Source organism: Lycium barbarum, chromosome 12 (assembly GCF_019175385.1).
Source record: "Lycium barbarum isolate Lr01 chromosome 12, ASM1917538v2, whole genome shotgun sequence".
In the NCBI taxonomy this organism is placed as follows: domain Eukaryota; kingdom Viridiplantae; phylum Streptophyta; class Magnoliopsida; order Solanales; family Solanaceae; genus Lycium; species Lycium barbarum.
Window position 1 is genome coordinate 103,790,724 of NC_083348.1, and position 25,170 is coordinate 103,815,893.

General features: G+C 33.7%; 1 long non-coding RNA gene across 1 annotated transcript; it reads right to left on the reverse strand.

Annotated features, from left to right (window-relative positions):
* Nucleotides 1–6,389: 6,389 nt before the first annotated feature.
* LOC132621790 (uncharacterized) lies at nt 6,390–9,423 on the reverse strand. Its single transcript, XR_009575692.1, has 2 exons — nt 8,856–9,423; nt 6,390–6,808 (listed from the first exon to the last, which is right to left on the reverse strand). It is a non-coding gene; the product is annotated as an uncharacterized LOC132621790 (long non-coding RNA).
* Nucleotides 9,424–25,170: the final 15,747 nt, after the last annotated feature.

Sequence of the window (25,170 nt, forward strand, 5' to 3'; positions counted from 1 at the left end):
TTCGCAGCCATTATACATAGATCATACACTAATTTTATATATACAATTTTACACATATTATACATAAATTATATATATATATATATATATATATATATATATATATATGTTATACAGCTGTCGATTATTTTTAATTTAAGTTGGCTAGACGGTTATTTAGATTACTTCTTTAACAAGAAAAATTGTAGAAAAGAATAGCACATGAGTCGAGTCAGGCATTGGCAGTGAGGTTGGCAGCTAGCTTAAGTCTAACAACTATATTTACATGCATATTCAAAGTGAGCTACGCGCGTCATCATTTAAATATGCCAGTGTCAATTGTGTATCACGAGAAACGACATACACGAAATACTTTAAAATTCCATATCACATTTTAAAATTGTGTAACTTGGAGAGAAGAAGAATATGATATCATATCGTGTGACTATGTCAGTTTTAGGTGAACAAAATTTTATGTGCCGCAGTTTTATAGGAGTATTAAAATCCAAAATATTAATATTGACATAGTTTGTGAATCTATTTAGAGGAAATAGGATCTCTTACCCTCTTACAATTTGAATAGAAGAAAATGATTTTTTCAGATCTCTTATGCGTAAAAAATGAAATCTCTTGTAAAAGGGTCATAAAACTAAAAAAAAATTTGTAAAAATCGAAAAAATCATTTCTCCCATCTATTTAGTATGTAGTATTTTTTATGCAGAATAAATTAAAATATGAAAATATCTTGTAATATATGACATATGCTAACTGTCTGTATTTGTTGTCCCTTGTACCTAAAGATAAAGTCACATTTAAAATTAGCTCCTCGCTACTATGTTGTAATTCATGTATTACATTGATCATACAATCTCTACATATTATTAACCAAATAAAAGTTCATGTATTATTATTCATTGCATAATAATTCACAAATTGTAGATGAAGTGAGATTTCCTGTCTCTTACAATTTGAATAGAAGAAAATGATTTTTTCAGATCTTTTATTTATAAAAAATTAAGATTTCAAACTTTTTTTTTGTAGAGGCCTAAAAAGTCATTTATCCCCATATTGCATGCAATTGCAACATGATCAACTAGTTCTTGAACCAAAGATACCCGAAATCTTTCTTTATCATAAATTGGTAATTAATGGTGATTATCTGTTCGAAATAAATCACTTATTTATTTGGTCCTCATGCACACATACATCGATGACGTTCGCTTTCATTCAGATATAGCAGCTGCATCCGTAAGAGTTACTTAATTTTGAGAGGAAAAAAAAAAAAAGAATTGTTTGCTTGATCATTATACTTGAATATAATATGGTGCAACATGCAGTAATACTTTTCAAATTGAATGTCTAACACGACACTTTAAAATAGAAAAAAAAAAAAAACGGGGAGTAATAATTTAACCAAGAAGGAAATTTTGCTCCAACTTCCAAGTTAGAAACTATCTAACTTGTGGAGGACATGGATTAGGGTAGAAGGTTAGTAAGTAGTAGAACGTTTTCTAGCGGATCCTTCCATACTAGCAGGCGTAGCACTATCTTGATAGCTTATTGCATTTCAATTTCTGTCACTATTTGTTGCCCTTGTACTTCAATTATCGTATTAGTTTGTTGTCCTAACTGTTTCTTTTTTATAGTATATGCTTTGTTATGCTTTTTATTGTATTTTGCGATCGATGACTTCTTTACTTCTGTTAATTCTTATCTAACCTTTTTTGAAATATCTTTTCTTGAGCCGAGGATCTATCGGAAACACAGGCGAATCTAGGATTTTTACAATATGGGTGCACCACTTAAAAAAGAAGGAAAAAAATGTCTTAAGTGAGAATTGATCACTAGTCCCCCAGTTAAATAACTCAACATTCAACCAAGTGTACTATTTAGCATTGTAGCATGGGTGTCAACAGTCCAAAATATATCAATTTTATAAAATATACATAAAATACCTAATTTTACGGAGAGATTATGGGTGCACGTGCCCCAAATTTAGGCCTGAAATTCGTCCCTGATCGGAAACAACCTCTCTACCTTCCAAGTTGAATTATGTCTGTGTACACTCTACCCTCCACAGATCCCACAAATATACTGGGTATGTTGTTGTTGTTCTTCCAAGCTTGAAACTGTTCTGAAATAAAAAAAATATACAATTAAAATGGTCTCTAGACTCGTTAGGTAGACAGCTACCATGTTAATCCAAATGGATTATCAGTATATGAAAAACATATGCCCCTCTATCTGGTTAACTATTATAGCTGATATATACCAATTTAACAAATATAAACTGACACGAAAAAGAAGACTGACAGCGAGAGTATCTTTTACTAGTACATTGTACTAAGATTTGAGCGCCCCTTGGCTAAACAACGGAGTGTTCATCTGCTAATATTTTTCGTACTGGCAATAACTTGAGAAAAAATTATTATTAATAAACGGATCTTCGGCCTAATTCAATCAAAAAAGTTAATTCAAGCGGTGATGATTTCCAAGTCATATCCGCTATCCTCAAGAGATAGCTGTCAAATACTACCACTAATTCATTGAGCTTGCCTAACAAAGCAAATAAATTAGGATCTTATGTACTTTTAATTTGTTTCTGCTGGAATTTGAACCACGACTTTTAAATGACTTTTCTACTTCATTAACTATTAGAATACTCTCTTGGGTGTTGATTCATTTTGAGACATCAGCAAATATAATTCAAGTAAAATTTTAGGGAAAGAAAAGAAAAATGATAAGATTGTCAATGACGAACCGAAGAATTTAAATACACCCGAATCTGATTAACGTCTTAAATATTGCCAATCAGAAGACGATGAATTAATGGTCTCAAGTTTGAAGTTAAAACCAATTAACAATTACGTTAGTATACTTATTTTCTAAAAGTACGAGGCCAACAATTGTAATAAGTAATCATTTAATCGTTTTCTCCCAACTAATCCTCATTCAAACTCGTTATATGAAGCCATTAATTTGGTTGGTCGCACAATAAGAATTTTGCTATTACACGGATGAATTGTTGAAATTTTGCTTCTCAAGCCCATTCAAATATTGATACTATATAGTATAAAGTAAGTAGTAATATCTTTTTTTCTTGAGTAAAAAACGTTGACACATAACACGGGCAGTTGGTATTATTGAAGAATAGTATACCGAGAAGTTAACTCTTTGAAATGTGTGAGCAATCAAATGAATAAATCTCCTAATGCAAATTAAACGTTATCCAAACAGGGGCGGACCCATGTGTAAAGTTTGGGTGCTCCGGCACCCATTAAATTTAATCACGGAGTGTATAATTGTATAGAAAATATAAAAAAAAACAGATATAAATAGTTAATAGAGTACCCCCGAACTCAAAATTTCTGAATCCAGCACCCCTGAACTCAAAATTCTGGGTCCGCCTCTGTATCCAAAGCGCATTCGTTGAATTGTGAATTGGAAAACAGTATTCCTTAGCTAAATGTCTAGTTAACATCAATATTCCTAAATGTTTTCGGAGTCACTTATAAATACATTTTAAGCCTATTGTAATAAAAAGTACAAACACATAAATGATAATCATATATAGACGTTAATCTTATTTTATGTAAATAAGATTATATTTTTAGTTACTGTATGCTTTAAGCAACATTAAAATTTGGACAAATTAATTGGGAAAATGCTATTTACTTGTTCAAAATTTGTCTGAGGGGTAAAATGGTGTTTACACTTTAAATACTTTTCGTTGGTTGATTACAGAAAACAATTCAGTCAAAGAAGCAAGATATATATATATATATGTTCACACTTTAAAGAAATCACATGTCGGAGCAAAATACAATTCACCTTCTATTATAGTCAAACCTCTATATAATTGTCATTCGTTATAACAACATTTCATTATAACGATATGATTTTTTCAAAAATTAATTTTTTATGTTATATTTTACTTCTCTATAACAACATTCTGCTATAACAGCAATGACATTCATTATAGCAGTACAGTCTTTGTAAAATTACCTCTCTGTAACAACCACACTCAAATATTATGTAATAATATTTTGTAAGAAATTTATTATCTATAAAATAAAATATTAAAATATTTATGATAATCATCATTAATGTCATGTACATAGTAAATTTCAAGTACGAATATCTAAAGATATTCAATTATACTATTAAGCTATTGCCTATTAGACAACCTTCAAGAGAAAGCTATTGAATTCCCTTTTACTGAAAGTTTGAACAAAAATCTTCGTCAGTTCAATCATTATATTATTACTAAGAGGCTGGAATTTATGGAACAATCCACAATTTTATAATTTTTACATCAAACTTGAAAATTTAAATTTTCAATTAATTTTAAATGCATAGGTTCCTTAGATTTTAATTCTTTATCCGTATTGTATAACTAGTTATGGATTTCTTAGTAATTTATTAGTCTTTTCAATTTTTAATTAATGAAATATAAAAATCAATTGGGATTTTAAAATTAACAAGTATTTTTGGTGTCATTTATACTAGCATAAAAAGTAAAAAAAAAATGATAATAAATTGCGTACTTTTGTTTATAACAGCTAAATGAAATCTAAATATCAAATGCCAGTATACATACGTAGCAACACTTTACTGCAGCAGCCATGAAATTTTTGGACAAATACTGTCATTATAGAGAGGTTTGATCGTATAAGTTGAGTTGTTGCTGGACCTATTCAACCACAACGATTTAGTTCACATATATTGCTAGTAAAATAACATACCTAACTTATATACATTAATATTTGATTTTATATCTTCCATAGTACTGTCTCCAGTTCCCAAAGAAAAATACTTATTGACTTTTATAACCTAGAAAACTAAATTATATTCTATAATCATCTTTAATATTTTAGACTTTGAATTAATAAAAGGTTTTGTCACTTTCATGACTTGTTTACAAAAAAAAAAAAAATTATCCTTTGAATTAATCAGAGATAAATTTTACTTCCTTCTAGATGCAAAATATATGGAGTGTGAGAATTTTATTTTCACTTACTTAATTAGCACTTCTGACGCTTTCAATCAGTAAACAAAAGATTTTAGTTTCTTGTGCAAGCAAGTTAAGTTCTTGGGCCAACTCTTCCCTCTAATAAATCCAGAGAAACCTTCTGGATTCTGGACCATAATTAAAAGGAAAAAATGACCTAATAATATCTATTTAAGACTTTATATTACAAAACATTAGGGTACTTTTCTTATTTACAAAACATATCAATAAAATTTCAAAGTATATTAGATTTGAACTTAATGGGATACCCACAATTTTACGCTTTTTATAAGGAAAAAAGTTTGATTTTAAATGTGCACTTAATTCTAAAATAGTTACCATTTAACTTCTTCTTATTATTAATTATCTATAAAAATTGATTTGTATTGTTTTGAGATATATATGATCATTGTGTGTTTTGAAAATCTGTATAAATTATATAAACTATAGTTTTAAAAATGTTAAAAACTATTATATGTATGAATTGTGTATGGAGTCTGCTATATGTCAATTTTATTATATGCAGCACAATGTGTTTGAAATGCAAACAAATTAGATATCAATTAGACTTAAAATGTTGAAAACTGATGTGTATGAAATGTGGATGGAATTTGGTTTGTATCAATCAGAAAACTTATTATACATATATACTTTCTCATAATCTATACATACTTTGATTAGATTTTATACAATTTATATGTACTTTATCATATCACAATACACATACAACTTTATACATATTGTCACGTATCGGAGATTCCTATTTTATTGTTTATATTAAAGAGTCGCCACCTAATTATTTATGGTGAATTAGGACACCTAAAGTTTGTTAAAGTTATATTTAAAGTTAACTCTGTTTAAGGTCTGCGAAACTTAAAATTTTAAGTAAGGGTTCAATTAGTCTAAAGGTAAGGTATTAGACATCCTTTAAGACCCATTTAACAATGGTTAACCGACCGGACTTATGATTAATTAGGCTGAGAGAATACAAATATAAATATTTTAATATTTGAGAGATAGTTTGTAAATATTGTTAAAATTATAAATAGCAATATAATGCTGTTTAAAGACAGGACTTATAATAAATCTATAATAATTAAAAGAGTTTAGTTATACATAGAAGAGTTTAGTTATAAACTAAAAAAAAAAAAACGCAGGATATGTAGCATATTAAACATAGTTGAAAATAACTCAAAAGGGGAAAGTTTTGAATGATTTTGTTTTAAAGAATACGAATAAGGTAAGATTTTTTTTTCTTCTTCTTTTATTGAGTTGACTAACTATACCTAGCTGAAGCTATACGTGTCTAATTTAAACTCGAAGAATGGTTAAAAAAAAAGTATTTGAATTCATGCCAATAGGAATGAAAATATAACTGGCGATGTATATGTGTTCATGATTTCACGCCCTCGAAAATCAATTGTTTTAATTACAGATAAATGTTAAGTACTATAGATAATTTAATAAAAGAGGAAAATGGGACTATGGGATTGAACTTTAGTTATCCCTACCCATTTTGCTAAAATTAAACCACTAGTTCTACCAAGGTTCGATCTAGCTAAGAAAATAAACAAATAAAGTGTTAGTTGTACAATATAATTAAAATGCACGAAATGAAATGGAAGAGCAAATAAATTAAATGGGCTCAACCCATTTTTAGACTGCTGTGACTAGGCTGCTGTTACGATCTATTTTGTTATTGGGCTTTGGCCCAGAAAGTCAATCTTTCTTATTTTTGTTTGTTGTGGGCAGCCTGGACAGGAAAGGAGAAGACCCCGTTGGGCTATGGCCCAACACTGAACGCAAGGGATGACGAGTCTGAGGGACCCGTATGCGATGTTCATGCATAAAGATGAAAAGAAAATGATTAGTATACGATCAATGAATAATATTGAATATACAAAATATAAACATACTTTGCAATATACAAGCAAAGCAACTTTCAGACATGGGCTTAGCAGTACATGGCTACTGAAAATGAGACAGACCAGGAAAACAGTGCAAGTTCCTTTAGACATAGGCAGATTGCATGGTATATTTCGATCACATTCTGACCAAAATAAGATCCCCAACATGTGCAAGTTCCTCAGATTACCCAGTGAAAGGTCATAGATGCCATGTTTTGTATTGAAAGAAAACAAACTCTAAAACCCTCCATCTGCATTCTAGGACCCAGAACTCCAGACTAGCTAGCAAGATTATAGCACATACTGCCCAGCCCCAAAACAGAGTCACACAGAGATCTTGGTAAAGTACTATGCAATGACTAAATGTATGTGAAGAGTTCAACAATTTAGACAGGTAGCAGCAGCCTCTAGGATAAATCAAACATTTCGAACGAGTAATAACAATTCCAATATTCTGCGAGGTATTACAAACAAAGGTACCAGACGAAATATCATTCAACTCATAAAGGAAAATATCCTGTTAAAACAGGGTGGTTCTTATTAGAAAGTGTCTCAACTTAATCATATTCTGGTTCTTAAAATAACAAGATGACTCTGAAAAATTCACAAGTTGTATTTTCTAATTGTAAACATAAGCATACAACAATAGTGATTCCTACTTTCCTTCTTAAACTATTATGCAATATTCCCCTGCTTCCTTTTAATAGCACATGAACAGTTGGGTGGAAGAAGAGACTAAATGGAACTCATCATATCTTGGACCAAAGAAAACTTAGCACATAAAGAAAAATCAGTAGAGGAAGAAAGAAGCAAACTTTAATGCCATGTCCCTTCTACTTAAGTCTATCATGGAGACTGTCCTCATTTTCTTTTAGCAACACATGGGCAGCTTCTCAACATACGTACTACTGAAAATCATGGGCATAAGACTTGATTTCTAACAGATGGTTAAATGTCCGATGAATTATTACAAAGATAATATGACACACATTTGTTTAGTAGCAACCACACAAATTTAGTATTAACTCCAGCTTTCTTTAAAATGCTAAGCCATTCAAAGTAATCCATAAACACTCATGACTCTTCAATTTCATCCAGCGACATGATATTTGAAGACGTGAAAGAAGATGTTGAGACTCTCTTGTGTATGCACAGCAGTGGCACAGGGCTTACTAATGCAATCACTTGTCTATACTAATCCTAAGTAAGGCAGAAAATGCTCTTTCCCAGCTTAAATTTATCCTCTTGACCATAGTAACATATATTTACATCGCATTATGCACTTAAAGGGACAGCTTCAACTAACAGAGGATCTAACTTGAGAAAAATCAATCAGTTGCATACTTGGTTCACCCCTGTAAGGCATGCTTTTACGTAATCAGATTGACAAACACAGAATTGCACATACTATAAGCACATATAGACAAACGCTACGCAAGCAGGCATGAACTTGGATTGACACTAATGTTCACTCCTTTAAGACTATATCAACACATGACTACCAGTTAACTGATTTACATGTTCATACACACAAATCAAACTAATCCAAGAAACGCAGGTATACATGCTCACTGGTAACCTAGCAGTTGAACTTTAAACAAATCCAATTAAATAGTCCTAAGCATAAACAATGTACTCGATACATGCTTACTAACTGAGACCAAACAAACGCATAAGCACATGCTAAAACTAATTAGACTGAACAAAAAATGACAATCACATAGCTCCCTACTTGGAATTTAATCTAAAACATTAAAACAAAAAAATGGACAAACACATACTGGAATGAGGTCAAACAATAATAACAAACATATAAAATGCGATGGTATCTAAACTAATCTAGACAGTGCCAATAAGCCAGATTTGAGTGAAATGGTAACAACAAGACATCACAACATGATTTTCTATACTAACGGAATTCTAACGAAGCAATAAGTCAAAATATCATCAGATTTTACCTGTTCGTGATGCAGTGAACGGGGTCGTCGGCGCTCACGAATCTACGTTTTCGAACACGACGAACTCAAAGCTCAAAAATCTTTCCAATCGAAATCCCGATAGTACAGAATACTCTTTTAAAAGAAGTTTGGTTTGATTTTTTTTTTTCGAATGATCTCAAAATACCGATAATGATTGAACCCGAAACCAAAAATTTGGGCAAAACTCGAAATTAAAGTAGTGGCCGAAAAATAAAAGTCCTCTTTCTTCTTTTCCTTTTTTCTTTTCTTCCTTTCGATCTGTCTTTATAGGGTTTGCTCCCGAGGAAGAGAAAGGGGAATCTGGGAGGAATAGGCGTGAGGGACAAGATGGACAGAGGCGTGGGAAAGAGGAGAAGTGGAAGGGTGTAGGGTGAAGTGGGGTGGAACGTGAAGGGGACAGAAGAGAGTGAAGGGAGCAGGGATGGCAGGGGGGAGCACGTGAGGGAGACAAGGAGAGGTGTGTGGAACGTGAGGGGCAGTGAGATGAGGGAGGCGAAAGAGAGGAGAAGAAAGGGAGCGAGAGAGAAGCCGAAGAGCGGCGGAAGGGATTTAGAGAAAAAGAAAAGGAAAAGGTAGGGTTAGGGTAAGAAGGGAGAGTTGGACCGGGTCGGGTCGGGTAATGGGTTGGTCCGTTTGGGCTGATAATGTGGGTTGAGTATTAAAATGTGGGCTAATTATTTGGGTATGAAAATGATATTGTATTTGTGTTTTGGGCCATTAATTTGGCTAAAAAATATTGGTCCTTCCTCCGCTATTTTAATTATTTTCGGGCTTCTAATTTACTGGCTGGTATAATATATATTATGTAAAGACAATAAATAATTAATATGTAAAAAATAGATATTTTATAAAGTGTTGTCTTGTAATTAATTTAACGATTCCAAACCCGAGAATAAAACGATGACGAACATTTAAAATTTGTGATAAAGTAATGCTTGTAATGTTTAAAAATAAGAGTAGTGAAAATAAAGTATTCAGTTCGTCAGTAAATTTTAGAAACCCGAGTAAATAAAAATTAAATAAAGGAGGGATAAAATTGGGTGTCAACACATATTTCATACGTTGAAATTATAATGAATTTATACATTTATACATATTGCATACAAAAATTAATATATATTTATTTTCTGGTGTATGAACTTTGTATGAAATCTGGTTTGTATCAATTACAAGTTTATTATACATATTTTTCTCGATATTTATACATTGATTAGATTTTATACAATTTATATGTACTTTATAATAATCAAAATACACATAAAATTTTTATTCATATTTCATATATAAAAATTATAAGAATTTATACAGTTATACATATTGCATATGAAAATTATACATATATGTTTTTTGGTGTATGAACTTTGTACATAAAAATTATCTATTATAATGGACTTTTTCAGTAAAAGATAGAGAAAACTAGGTAACAATATCTCTTAATTTTGAATGAGGAGAGAAAAATGGATGAAATAAGGAAGCAAAAGTTGGAGAATATCAGGAACTATATCTCTGAATTTTGAATGGAGAGAGAAAAGTGGATAAAACAAGTAAAACGATTTTCTTACCTTATTTAATGTGTTTTATTTGCTTATTTTTAATTTACCTAATTCATATAAATTTTGTAACAAGTCTATTGATATATTCTGTAAACTGAAAAATATCGTCATGTTCTGTAAATATACCCTCTTATCGTGTACATATATGTTTTTTGCCCTAATTAAAATGGCCCATGACCCTATTGTTCGTGGCTCAGACTAATTTGGGTCAGATTTTGATTCTTATACCGACTCAGATCATCAATATTCATTAGGGAAAATGACAAAAATGGCCGCTGGGCCATAAATAATTCCACGCGCTAGCCCATCTATTTTCAAATCCAACAATTAGCCCATAAATTATTCCCATCTGGTAGCCAAATCTGTAGCAATCCTTTGCCGCAAAAGATTAAAAAGTCACCACTAAAGGCTGGGTGGTCCAACAACCCCATCGCTTTTTTCTTTTTCTTTTTTAAAAGTCAGACTTTTTCTGGTGACTTTTAGGGCTACTACAGAAAAATTAGGCTTTTTAGTGGCAATTTAAAAAGTCGCCACTACAGGTTAAATATCCCAAAACATGTATAATATGTGTATATTTAATAAAAAGTATCCCAAAAAACTCAGAGGCAATTTTTGTATATAATATGTATTGTTTGTGTATAAAAATATATATCAGTACCTATTTATAATGTATACAAATTGTACAAAATATGAATCATTAAGGTATGTATTATTTTTGTATATAATATGTATCATTTGTGTATATAATGTGTATTATAGAATAGAAAATTGTCTCATTTTTGTATATAATGTATCATTTTTGTATAGAAAGTGTATATATAATCGCATCATGTGTATATAAACTATATCAGTCTTGTATAGAAAGTGCATCACACGTATAAAAAATGTATCATAGAAACCGTATCATTGTGGTATATAATATGTATCACTATTGTATATGTTAAAAATAAATATCATATCATTATTGTATAATATGTGTATAATAAATGTATAAGTAACATATAATTTATGTATAATAAATGTAAAATTAATTCCAGCATATGTAAATAAAATGCATAATTCTTGTATATAAAGTGTATATATAATTCCAACATATGTATATATGCTGTCGCAGCCCTTTATTGGCGACTTAGTCGCCACAAAAAGTCTTTTTTTTAAGCGCCTGGGCTGTTGGGCCGATCAGCCTTGGCATTATTTTGGGCCGACTGGCCATTTTTTGGCATTATTTTGGGCTAAACGGACACCTAGTGGAATTAAACCCAAACAATGGTTAAATGTGGCATTAGTTTGGCTTAGTGGACACACAGATTCTTTTTCCCTATTCATTATACCCAATTACCGGGGTGAATTTCATAAATAATCACTTAACTATGTTTTCTAACACAAAATTCACACCTGTTGAAAAAATCAACTTTCTATGGGTAATATTTTGATATTCTTTTTTATTTTTAATCTAATAGATACAAACTCAAGACCCGGTCCAAAACTCATGCAGATATTAAAATACCAAAAGAGTGAAAATTTGATTTTTTTAACAAGATTATTATTGTGGACAATGATATTTTATGAAATTTAAATCCACAAGAAATTTGGATTATATTAAATTCAAGATATATTAGTCCAAATAAATATTATGAGCTAATATGATTGACTTAATTATTTAAGTCTAATAAATATAGATTTGATTAATGATCCAATTTTATTTGGCTAGTCCATTAGTTTGGGCTACAAATGACGAACTCACTTTGCTAAGCCCAAGATGTCATCTAATCCTAGAGGCCCAAATCGGCGCCACGCGTCAAATGATGTGGCACGTTAAGTCAAACGAAGGAGTCAATAGGATCATGCCACGTGGCAAAATGATGCAACATGCCTAGTTAAATCAAAGACTAATGAAGATGCGCCACGTGTACAAGTGACATGTTTCGGTCAATCAAATATCGACATGTCAGCTTAAATCTAATTGGTCGAAAGAAGCATGTCCTTATCACAACTCCTCCATCCCACAACTATAAATAGGGGTCTTATAATTCAAAAAAGGACAGAAATTCTAGCAAAAAGCCAGGGAGAACTAGTGGATCAAACGCCGCAGTTTTCCTACAAGCTAAAAGCATTCAAATATTTCTCTAGAGGTTCTATAGATAAACACGAAGATTAAAGATCAAGCTTCAAGCCCTTGTATCCAAGTACAAGTTCAAGATCAAGACCACCAAATTCAAGATCAAGACCACCAAATTCAAGATCAAGCTCAAAAGCCCTTGAATTCAAGTAAAGTCAAGATGAAATCCATCAGTTCAAGATCGAGCTCAAAATCCATTGAATTTATTGTTGAAAAGAATAATCAGAGGATTCATAGAGATTGTTACACTCATATTTTGATATCAAATACCTTTCGCAGAGATTGTAACACTCATATGCTGATATCAAATACCTAGTGGGATAATATCTACCTTTCGACGATCGAAGCTCAAAAACGTTGAAACAACTTCAGAGAAGATCAACTCTAAGGTTGCTAACTCCAAGTTCTCTGCTGATATAGAAAGCATCCTCGACATTACCTTTGGTAGCATTGGACCAGTTACGAGGAGCAAAGCAAGCATATTGGGACAACAAGCACTCCAAGTGTCATCCGCAACAACTCTTGTTTTTGGATCTTCACCCCTAATAGGAGCAAGATCCTCTACTGATGCATCGGAGGAAGGAAGCAACATTGTTGAATAGATTAAGAAGACTCTAGCTCTACTTGATCTCTCTGGATCCAAAAATTCCATTATGAAAGAAAGTGCTGCTAATTCAAGTGACGGATCTTCTCCACTCATACCACATGAAGTAGGCAAGTCAAAGATCAACTTATGCGATAATCCATGCTATTCTCCAACATCCCTAACAATGATGCAAGCAATGGTAACTAATTCTTCATCGATGGATGAGACACTAGCAAACTTGGAAAAGATGATTGATGGCTTAGCCAAGCATGTGCAAAATCATGACACTCAGATTGAGAAGTTGATGCATAAGATGGACGGATTAATGGAAGGAGAATCCAGCCACACACCTGGGAAGGAAAATCCAGTTTCTTCTGAAGGGATGATTCTGCTATACCGACTAAAGGATTTCATTGAAAGGACTATCAAGGATAAGTACGAAGTTACTGCCAAGTCTTCTTTTCCTTACGAAAAGTTGTACACTATAAGAATTGATAGCTTCAAGATGCCCGTCGGTTATCAACCTCTCAAATTTCAACAATTTGAAGGAAAGGGAAATCCAAAGTAACATGTTGCACATTTTGTTGAAACATGTAATAAAGTTGGGACTTATGGAGACTATTTTGTCAAGCAATTCGTCCGTTCCCTCAAGGGGAATGCCTTTGACTGTTACACTGATCTTGAGCTTAATTTTATCCATAGTTGGGAGCAACTAGATCAGGTGTTCCTCAATCGCTTTTATAGCACAAGGCGTACCGTGAGCATGGTCGAAATTACAAGCACTCTCCAGAGAAAGACGAACCAGTTATCGATTTCATCAATCGATGGAGAAATGCAAGTCTAAACTGCAAATATAGACTCAACGAAACTTCTGCGATAGAGATGTGTGTCCAAGAAATGCATTGGCGGCTTCACTACATCTTGTAAGGAATTAAGCCAAGGTCTTTTGAAGAACTAGCTACTCATGCTCATGACATGGAGTTGAGCATGTCTTCTACTAGGAATGAAGTTATGCCTGTCTACGACCCTCACAAATAAAGGAAAAGCAGGAACCCAAGAAATGGACCAAGTTCATTCCCAAGAGTGACAACAATGAATCCATGAAGTCAATGTCTCTCCCGTAAAGTTTACTACGAAGGTGAGCAAGAGGCAAAGTATAAAAGCTACTTCTTTCCAAGAAAACAAAAGCCGAAAGTGAACCTTGAAGGAAATGCAAGAAAGAGAATACCCTTTCCAGGATTTTGATATCCCTGAAATTTTTTATGAACTACTTGAGCTGAAACTCATTGAGTTACCAGAGATAAAACAGCCCAATGAATCTGGAAGAACAAACGACCCAAACTATTGCAAGTATCATCGACTTGTAGGTCACTCTTTTGAGAAGTGCTTTGTCTTCAAGGATAAAGTTATGCAGTTAACTAATGAAAATAAGATTCTGCTTGACGATGAGAAAGAGAGTTCGAATCATGTCTGTATCACCTTTGGTTCTCTCGATCCGATCCAGATACACAACTTTGAAGAGCATGAGAAAGGACCATTGGAGGAAGATAAAACCCAAGTTGATGTAGCCGATGATGAAGATTGGATTCTGGTGACTAGGCGGAAACGTCGCAAAACAAGTCCACAAAAAGAATCATCTAAACAACCAACTAGGAAGAGGATAATTAGAAGACAAAAGAAGGCAAAATCAGTTGAGGATCCGAAGAAAGAAAAAATGGTGGTGAACTGCCACCAAGAACTATGACATCCTGTGACTTTGGAGGAATTCCTACCAAGTTGGTTCCGCAATAAGACTACTCGAGACAACATTGAGGCATCATGCTTCAATACTGATAAAGAAGAAACAAAGGATGAAAGCCTATCAATACTGTCTCTATTGTCATCTGAAAAACCTGTTAAATCTTCTTCCTAAGAGGCACACGCATGTGATACAAGAATCACATTCACGGATGGCGATCTTCTACTTGGTGAAACACTATACAATCGTCCTTTGTACATGGTGGGTTATGCCCTCGAGAAGAGGATAAACAGGATATTGATAAATGATGGATCTGAAGTTAACATTCTTCCTATTCGCACAATGAAGGAACTTGACATCACAACTGAAGAACTTTCTGAAAGTCGCTTGATGATACAAGTATTAAATCAAGAGAGGCAACGAGCCATAAGTGCTGTCAAACTAGATATCACCATCGAAGATTTGCGATCAAGTGCATGGATGCATGTCATCGACGCCAAGACTTCGTACAATATGTTGCTTGGAAGGCCATGGATACACGAGAACAAAGTTGTCCTATCATCCTACTATCAGTGTTTGAAGTATCTCGAAGGCAGTATTGAAAATAAGATAGTTGTGGATGATAAGCCATTTACTGAAGCAGAGTCACACTTCGTCAATGCGAAGTTCTACTTGAATAACTATATTGTAAGAGAAGTAAAAGTCGATGACATCGGAACTATCAAGAGTGATAAGGTCGCAACTAAAAGAGCTGATGAGATTATTGAAAAAAGCGGGAGTTGATGCTGATGTGTTGTACCCCAGTATGAATAAAGGTAATATTGTGTCTTTGAAGAAGAAGAAGACAACTCCCGTGCTCTGATATGTTCTGAAGATGAAGAAAGAGGAAGGTCAACCATCTGAAAGTCAAGGAAGTGTGCTAGGGGGGTTAACTCTTCCTATCAGATGAATTGACGCAATAAATTTGTCCTCAAATCTACTTGAAGACTTCGTGGCTCATAATACACCGTAAAATATGGCACTCCTTACAAAATGTACAAATGAAGACTTTGATCCAAATGCTTACAAGTTATGTCAAGGCTGGGTACAACCCCAACGAGCCATCAAAGTTAGGGAAACTTCCATCAGGAGCTCCCATGATGCAATCACGTGAAAGTTTGGGATACAAACAACCTCTGCCAGTTTGCATATCCATAAGAAGGGCAAGTACCAACTACATCGCTGTGGAAGATGAGTCTGTTGCTTCCAACAAAAGGCCTTCAGTGTTTGATCATCTTGGAAAGTCTACTGCAAAAGCTTCTATGTTTGAGATATTGGGGTCGTTGAAGATGAAAAAGATGAACAAGTTCCACAGAAATATCAGAGTGTGAAAATGCTCGCTTTGCCTAGAGCCCAAAAGGATATACAAAGCTTGATTCCTTCTTGAATGAGGCAATAAACAAACCTTGTGGTTTCATGTGGAGAGGTACTAAAACAAAGTCTCACACTGTGGTGCATGTTGACACCCAATTTTGTCCCTCCTTTATTTAAGATTATTTACTCGGGTTTTTAAATTTATTAACGAGCTAAATACTTTATTTTCAATACTATTTTTTATTACTATTAACATCGTTACTTTCATTACTTTATTACCAATTTTTAAATGGTTCGTCATCGTTTCATTTCGGGATTTGTACTCGTTAAATTAATTTTACTTTATTAAATCTTTTATTTTTTACATACTAATTATTATTTGTCTTCACATAATATATGTCATACCCCTTTTTAACCGGGATTAAAGTAGAAGTACGACATATTGGTGATTCCTATTTTTTGTTTATGTTAAGGAGTCGCCACCTAATTATTTATGGTGAATTAGGACACCGAAAGTTTATTATTTATCTAAAGTTGATTTTAAAGTCTACGAAACCAAATGATTCTAGGTAAGAGTTCAATTAGTCTAAAGGGAAGGTATTAGGCACCCTTTAAGACCCATTAACAATGGTTAACCGACCGGACTTATGATTAATTAGGCTAAGTGTAGATATAGTATTCTAAAAGGAACGTAACTTTGTAAATCTGACGGAAGTTATGGATAAACATGTAAGAATGCTATTTAGAATAAGGCTTGTAGGAAATAATAATTTGTATAAAAAGTACTCCCAATGCTATTTAAAAATATGACTTATAAATGTCAAGGTTTTAAATGAAAGTATAATAGCACAGTTTAAGGTAATACTTGTGGAGGAGACCTAGCAAACATGAACTTTAAATAAAAAAAATTATTTATAGAATGTGCTTGAATTCATATTTTTGCATATTAGTGACGTTTTGAAATTTCTAATAAAATAAGAATAGAAACGTGATCTTAATTCAAAATATATGTTTACGACTTCACGCCTTGAAAATCAATTGCTTTAATATAGATAAATATTGTAGGTACTATAAATAATTTAATATGAAAATGAAACTATGAAATTAATTATTGGTTCTTCCTACCCATTTTACTAAAATCAACCCCATTAATTCCGCTAAGGTTCACCTAATCTAAGCAAATAAAATAAGTAAAGTGTTAGTTATGCAATTACAAATTAAATGCACAAAATGAAATAAAACAGAAGAGTAAATAGGTTAAATGGGCTCAGCCGCTGCAAACTGTTCACGTTATTGGGCTTAAGCCCAACAGATCTACTTATATTGCTGCTGTGGTCTGTTGGCTGTTGGGCTTCGGCCCAGCAGCCTTAATGTATGGCTGCGAGAATTGTTCATCTATTGGGGCTTCAGCCCATATTTTGTTTCCTTGTTTGGCTGCGGTCAGGGGACTGGACACGAGAGGAGTTGTGTTGGGCTTTTAGCCCAACGCCAAATACGGAAGGAGATGGCGAGTCGCTGGGACTCGTGTGCGAGATGCCATGCATAAAAAAATGAAAAGAAAATGATTAGTACATAATCGACTAATAAGACTAAACACGTAAAATATACCCTCAAAACAATGTAGCGAACACCAACAACAATCTCGTCTCAAAATTTGCACTAAAACAAAGAATCAGTCTAGCTGATTGTAGCAAACACTTGCTACAAACTTGCAGCAGCCAACTTAATCCAAAAGCAACACTAATCTAGAGGCAATGCTTCAGCCTCGAGATGCAATAATAACGAAACTTAGAATGAACTGAAATTTAACTTAAATGGGGGCAGGAATTCAATTCGAAAAGGGCAGTAGCTCTCGGCCCAGAAGTAAAAAAATAGCGTGGCTGAATATCACAACAATTCGGGATTGTATTTAAAGCAGCAACGACTAAAGTGTAATACTTCATCTCTTGCTCATAAGTCAACCCAATATATATACTAAGTATCGCTTGTTATACAGAAGATATACACTGGTATACTAATACAAGATATGCATATGTCTTTGCTTTCACAGCATATTATTTAGAGGGACTAATGATTTTTTTTTTTTTTTTAAAAAACAGCAACCATAATCTCTCGTTCAGACCATCCAATGTCATTATCCTATCTTGAACTGACCAAAAAACACATATAGAAAGTAAATGACACGCCCAGGTGACTCAAGGAACAAAGGAAACTAGTCTTAAAACTGCAAGATTTGGAAATGTCTACATCTTGATTATTTCAAACCAACTGCCTAAACATTTATGCAAAGTAGCCTTAACTTAGCAAACTAACTTAATACGTGAACATGCTCAACTGAACCAGACAAAATCAATACAGGAGACGAGCCGGATATGCAGTGGTTTTGGTTAACTAAATTGGACTATCATTTTAAGTACACCTAAATGAGCTAATTTCCATGTTTGACTAGTTCAAACTAACGTGAACATGTTTACGAAAACCGACATATAAGTAGCTTGAACTAGAAAGGAATCAGGTAAACTAAACATACACAGTTAACATACTAGGTCTCATGTTAAAATATACACATTAAACTATTACAAGTACGCTGTATCATATAGACAACCCCAACAAACTTTATTGCAAAACAGTCCATGAACATAACAGTTGACACTAAATCAAGTTCATCATTGTTTTGAACAAGCAAATAGTTATATGATGAGGCAGGGGATATTTGTCCCTTTTAAACAGTCGTAGATAGTGCGAGATGTATTAAGGGATACTGTTAACCACATAGATGGGATAAACAAACTGAAACTCGACTGAACATAATGACTGTGCTAATCAGAACATGATTACCATGCCAAACAAGTAATGAGATTGATCCGTATTAATTTGAACCTATCTGGACATACTAAAAAAACAGATGCACGAGTTTAAACCAGGTTGTATATGGTAAAGTGGTCAAAATGCCATACAGAACATGCTCAAAACAAACACATATATGAACTAAACAACTGTGGTCAGTATAATGCACCACAGACCATTACGTATTTTAAATGAGTTTACTAGCACATAAAACTTCAATGTGCAGTCCCACGTGAGTTATCGAAGAGTCAAACCAGTATAAAGCGGTTCAAACAACACTTAAGAACAAACCAGATAACAACCTATCATGTATGATTTCTAAACTAAGCTACATGAAGAAAAACTAGTGTTAACCCAATTTAACTTTAAAAACTCATACATTGACTAAATTATAGATTAAGCAGAGAAACATATCAAACAAATATATAAAGAGCCCATTAACGGATTAATCTACCAGAAATTAATAAAGTTGCACTAGACATCATATTAAGCCAATCGAAATAGGAAAACTTAAATTTACAATTGAAAGACAATTATGGAGATGATTCAGTACCGACCTGTCTTAATCACATACACAATATACCTAAGATATACACATTACGGTGTGTATATCGCATGTATATCTACTTCTTATCTTGTTAACCTACTGTATATCGTATGTATATTCGACTCTAAATGAGTTTTAAATTCTGGAAATTCAATGTAAACATCCAAACCAAAGTATACGTTTTTCAAATTCATTTCCGCGATTAACCTTCTATCCTAGCAACTCCCAAACATCAAAGAAATAATACAACGACACAGAAAACTACATAACTACTAAACATATCGCAGAAGGGGCTAGATTCTAACCAAAGCGGAAACTACAAATTATAAATAATAAATATATTGAGTTTACCTTTTTTGTGCGCAGTGAAGTGGGTGCCGACGTCGTCGAATCTACCCTCGAACTCGAAGAATCCGAATCTGAACCCGATTAAAGTAATTAGAGTTTTAAAACAGAAAAAAAAGGAAAGGCAAATAGAGTTATTGTCGGATGTTTTTGTTGATTAAAATTGATGTTTTTGTAGGGGATTTTTGGGTTCCAAAATCCTCCTCTTTGTTTTCCGATTGTCGGTTTTTTTTTTTTCTAAATCCCGTGCCTTTCAAACAAAGTCCAGTTCCCCCTTTTTATTGATTTTGGGTCCTCTCTCCCTCAACCCTTCAAAAAAAAATCCCCCCTTTCAAACAATGATCCCTTCTCTTTATAGGGTTTCATATGCACTTTTTTTTTTTTTTTTTTTTTAAAAAGAGGCGGATGGGAGAGATATGGAGGAGACAAGTGTGGGGAAATGATGAGTGGAAAGGAACGTGGGCGTGGGAGACAGCAGTATGGTGGAAGTAAAGATGGTAGAGATGTGGTGGGGACAGCAGTGGAGGGAACGTGTGGAGAAGAGAGGGAGGAGGAGAAAGAAGAGAGAGAAGGAGGCGGTGGTGAGGGAGTGAACGAAAGAGAAAGAGAAAGGGGTAGGCATTAGGTTTAGGAAAATAAAGTTGGGCCGGGTCAGATTAAAGATATGGGCTGGTCCGTTTGTAGTGGTAAACTGATTTGGGGTGTTTAATATATGGGCTGATCCGTTTGTTGGTCCGAAAATGTGGGTAGGGTATTGAAATGTGGGTTGTTTATTTGGGTAGGAAAATAATATTGTATTTGAATTTTGGGCCATTAATTTGGCTAAAAAAATATTGATCCTTCCTCCGCTTATTTAATTATTTTTTGGGCTTCTAATTTAATAACTAGTACAAAAATATATTAGGTGAATACAAATAGTAATTAATATGTAGAAAAGTAAGGATTTTACAAAGTGTTGTTTCGTAATTAATTTAACGATTCCAAACCCGAGAAACGATGACGAACCATTTAAAATTTGTGATAAAGTAATACTTATAATGTTGAAAAAAAAGTAGCGAAAAATAATAGTAGTGAAAATAAAGTATTTAACTCGTCAATAAATTTAGACACCCGAGTGAATAAAATTAAATAAGGGAGGGACAAAATTGGGTGTCAACAATATATATTGTACTAGTTGTTAAATTAGAAGCCCAAAGTTAATTAATATAGAGGAGGAATTTCAGCCAAATAAATAGCCTAAATTATTAACCCATACTCTAATTAATTCAACCAACCCACATTATTTCCCTACCCAACAGATCAGCCCACAACCAAATCCTACCCGGTCCAGCCCAAATGATTACCCGACCCGACTGGCCCAAATCTTAAATCCCTAATCCCTTTCTTTCTCCTCTTCAGCCGTTTCCTCTTTCTACTCTATGCTCTCTCTCGCTCAACCTTTCTCTCATACCCTCACACCCTTCCACTCACCTCTATCTCTCTCCTCACGTTCTCCTCACACCTGCTCTCTGGCATCTCCACCATCACTGCTCCTCATGTTCCTCTGCACCTCCACTCTCCCATGTCCCCCATGCTTCTGTCACCTTTGTTCCCCACGCCACTCCTCTCTCATACTCCCCTCTCTCTCCACACTCTATAAAAGGAGAAGAGACTCAACGTTTTAAGGGGGATTCAGTTCTGGGGGGAGAAGAGGAAGGATTCGTTTGATTTAGGGACGGAAACAAAAAAAAGGGGAAGATCTGTAAACAAAAATATCCCACAAAACATAAGTTTAATCACCTCAAATTTCCGAGGAAAGAACAGTTTTCATCAACTTTGTTTAAAAACGTTTTTTTCTTGAAATTCAGCCAAAAGGGGGATTTTCACGATTTTGAGGGATTTTTTTTAGATTTTGATAAAGAGGATTCGGTATTGGGAGGGATACGACTAGCTTCACACTTGATTTTTCCTTTTCCAATGAACTTTAGCCGCGACCAAGGTATTCGACTCACCCAACTCTAGTTTCGAAGTCGCTCATACGAGAGAGTAGATCCGAGACCCGATGTCTCAGTTCACTGCGCCAACAAAAGGTCAGTGCAATCCCTTCCTCCCACTTTTGGTTCGCTTTGATTTCAGATGTATGTTTGGATTCTATGTTTGCATATTTAAAGTGATTTTAATTTCAAGTTGGTGCTGCGATAAAGTTTGTATACCCGACGTCATAAAATAGGAAGTTATATTTATCTTTTGATAATGGTTGATGCTCATTTAGTATATTCAGCGTTTTCGTTTGAAAATATGGCTTAAGATCTCTATCTGACGTTCATATGAATTAGTTTCTATGGTTAGTTAAGCTTAGTTTAATTCTGTTCGGTGTAGCTCTATGCTTGTTTAGTGTATTAATCATGTTGTTTGTTGATAGGTTGGTTTAGATTAGGTATCAAACCTGCTTATATGTATGATTAAGTGCATCAGGTATTAAGTAATAATGATAGTCTTAAGATCATATTACCGATTTACGTGTGTGTCGTACTTTGAAGAGTACAATAAAATCATATTCGGTTAACAATACTTTCACGAAGGCCAATCTGGTTAAAAGAGTTGTTTGGTATGTTGATAATGTTATCACCCTAATTAAGTATGCATATCTTGAATTTAGTCCTGTCCAGGTTTTGTTTATTGGTTGAACGATCTGAATTTGTTTGCAAAAGATTTTGTAGAGTCAATATATGATCACAATGGCCTAAAATATGATTTGCGTGACCAAACTAATCCGATATGTTTGAGAACTAAGATTGAAAGAGAGCTGCGAGTCATCATATTAAAAATGAGATTTGCAAATGATTTATGCACAGTGTGATATCCTGCAATTCCCCTCTTCATCTCTGTTTCGCCGCTTATGTGAAAGCATGAACAATTTCTTTTTCTTTCCAGTTAAAAAATGATCTTCTATGTGTGTTTGTTGTCCATATTAAGATATACATTAGTACTTTTTTTTTTGTTCCTTTACTTGTCTAAAGAATACTTATAACTTGTGGAAAATATGTTGTATGTAGCGTGTTGTTAACATTTCTACGAGAAAACTACTTCACAGTTACGTATAATGTAGACTATTCTGCTGAATCTGTATAACAAAAGATACCATGTCCTTTAGGATTCTCAAGCAATGTGCTATTTGAACAAAATAGTATCCCTTTATTTCTATTCTCTGTCTCGTGAATGAACTTAGAATACTTATATGAAAGCTTCAAATGTGCCTCCAAGTTTAAAACAGATTTTATCACCTGATCCTTTAGCAAAGAGTATAAGTTTCCCCGATTAGTAATAATCGTGATTTCGATTTCACTATTCAGATATAATGGAAATATGGTTTGTGATTTTCCTTCCCTGCTTTCATCATCTATCTACAAACTCTGATTTCTCTGGGATTAGTTGAGCCAAAATTTAGCTTGTGAAGATCCTGCACGATTTAAATATACGCCTATGATCGTCTGAGTATGACTCATATGTCTGCAGTGACTGACTATTTTATTTAAGGTTTATGACTAGGTTGCTTGCATTATTACCTACTAGCATTATTTATATGTCGAATTTTGAGAATTTGAACCTATCATTGATCTTTGTCTCATATCCATCAGTGTTAAATATGCATACATCATGTTCCATTAAAACAGTTTCTTGGTTTCTAAATTTACAAATGATCTTGTGAAAAATGCTACATGCTACATGCGTCTTACCTAGAGTGAAGTTAAAAATCCTTGTATGGTTTCAGTCTTTCTTTCTTTTACAGTAAGTTTTGCCAGTTAAAGAATGAGCAAGCATGTTTCAGTTTTCCTTGGATCTGTAGTTATTAAATGTTGGTTTAGAAAATGAGATTTGCAAATGAACAAATGAGCATCTTTCCAAAACCCTCCCTTTCATCTCTACTTGGATGTTTCCATCGTCCTCTTGTCCTAAACTGTTGGATGTTTTCCCCTTCTCTGAGAACTGGCCGAGATTTTTAAAAACATCAAATTTTACCTGTTTTCTTTCCCTGCGATTGTGAAATTCACTGGAAATTTGTTCGAATTTCAAAACCCTTAAGGATACCAACTCCTATCTTAAAACATGAATTTTTTTATTAGGGTACTCCATTTCTGTTTTAAGTTGGAAACAGGTAGTTGAAGTACCAAGTGTCTTTTTTCTTGTTTAGAAGAGTTCTTCTGACTCGTTAAAGTGTAGGTTGATTCTGCTTAGCTTTGTACGCAACTGTATATATGATTTCTGGAGTCTAAATACATTAGCATGATTTTCCCCTCGTTTGTTTCTGTTTGGTATGCTCTGCTGTCTGTTTACAGGAATTGAATGTGTTCTTTGGAAAACATTAGTTATCGATTTGCTTTTTTTTCACATTTTCCAGCATCGTAAAAGTAGTCATATTTATGCTTTCCCCATTGGTATACCTGTGTATACATGGTGTATCATTCCTTACTCGGTCGATTGATCGTATGGTTGCTTTTCCTGCCTATCTATCTGTTAGGACGGTGTTTGTTGATTGTTGTCTGCTCTCACTCTGTGTATTTCTCCTCTCGCACCTTCGGTCCAAAACTTGGTTTAACGACCAGACCTTAATGTAGTAAACTATATATACAATTAGTTTGTTGCTTAAAGAATCTTACTTGCGATACATCTTCTACATGCTCTATTATATATTTAAATCCCAAGTTAACTACAATCTCTTGCTAGTTTCTTGTATTCACTTTACTAATCCTTTCTTTTGTTTATGCATGACCATCGCATACGAGTCTCGGACTCGTCATCTCCCGCATTCAATGTTGGGCTAAAAGCCCAACGTAATTTCTCTATCGAGTCAGCTATATAGTAGCAGCCAATCCGCAGCCAAACAGAAAAAATAAAAATCTGGGCCAAAGCTCAATAGGCAAGACAACAACAGCAACATATAAAAATTGCTACTGGCCGACGCCCAGTAGTTGTCAGATCCACAACAGTCCAGAAAATGGGCAGAAACCATTTGATTTCATTTCACTCTCTACTTTGTTTGTACATTTAACTTGTATTGTTTGACTAACCTGTTACTGTGTTTGTTTTCCTAACTTAGATGAAATCTAGTAAAATTAATGGGTTAGCTTTAGCCTAATGAGTAGTTAATTTCACAAATTACATTCTCTTCTGTTTACGTTCTAAACTATTATATCATCTATAATACTTATTGGGATAATTGATTTTA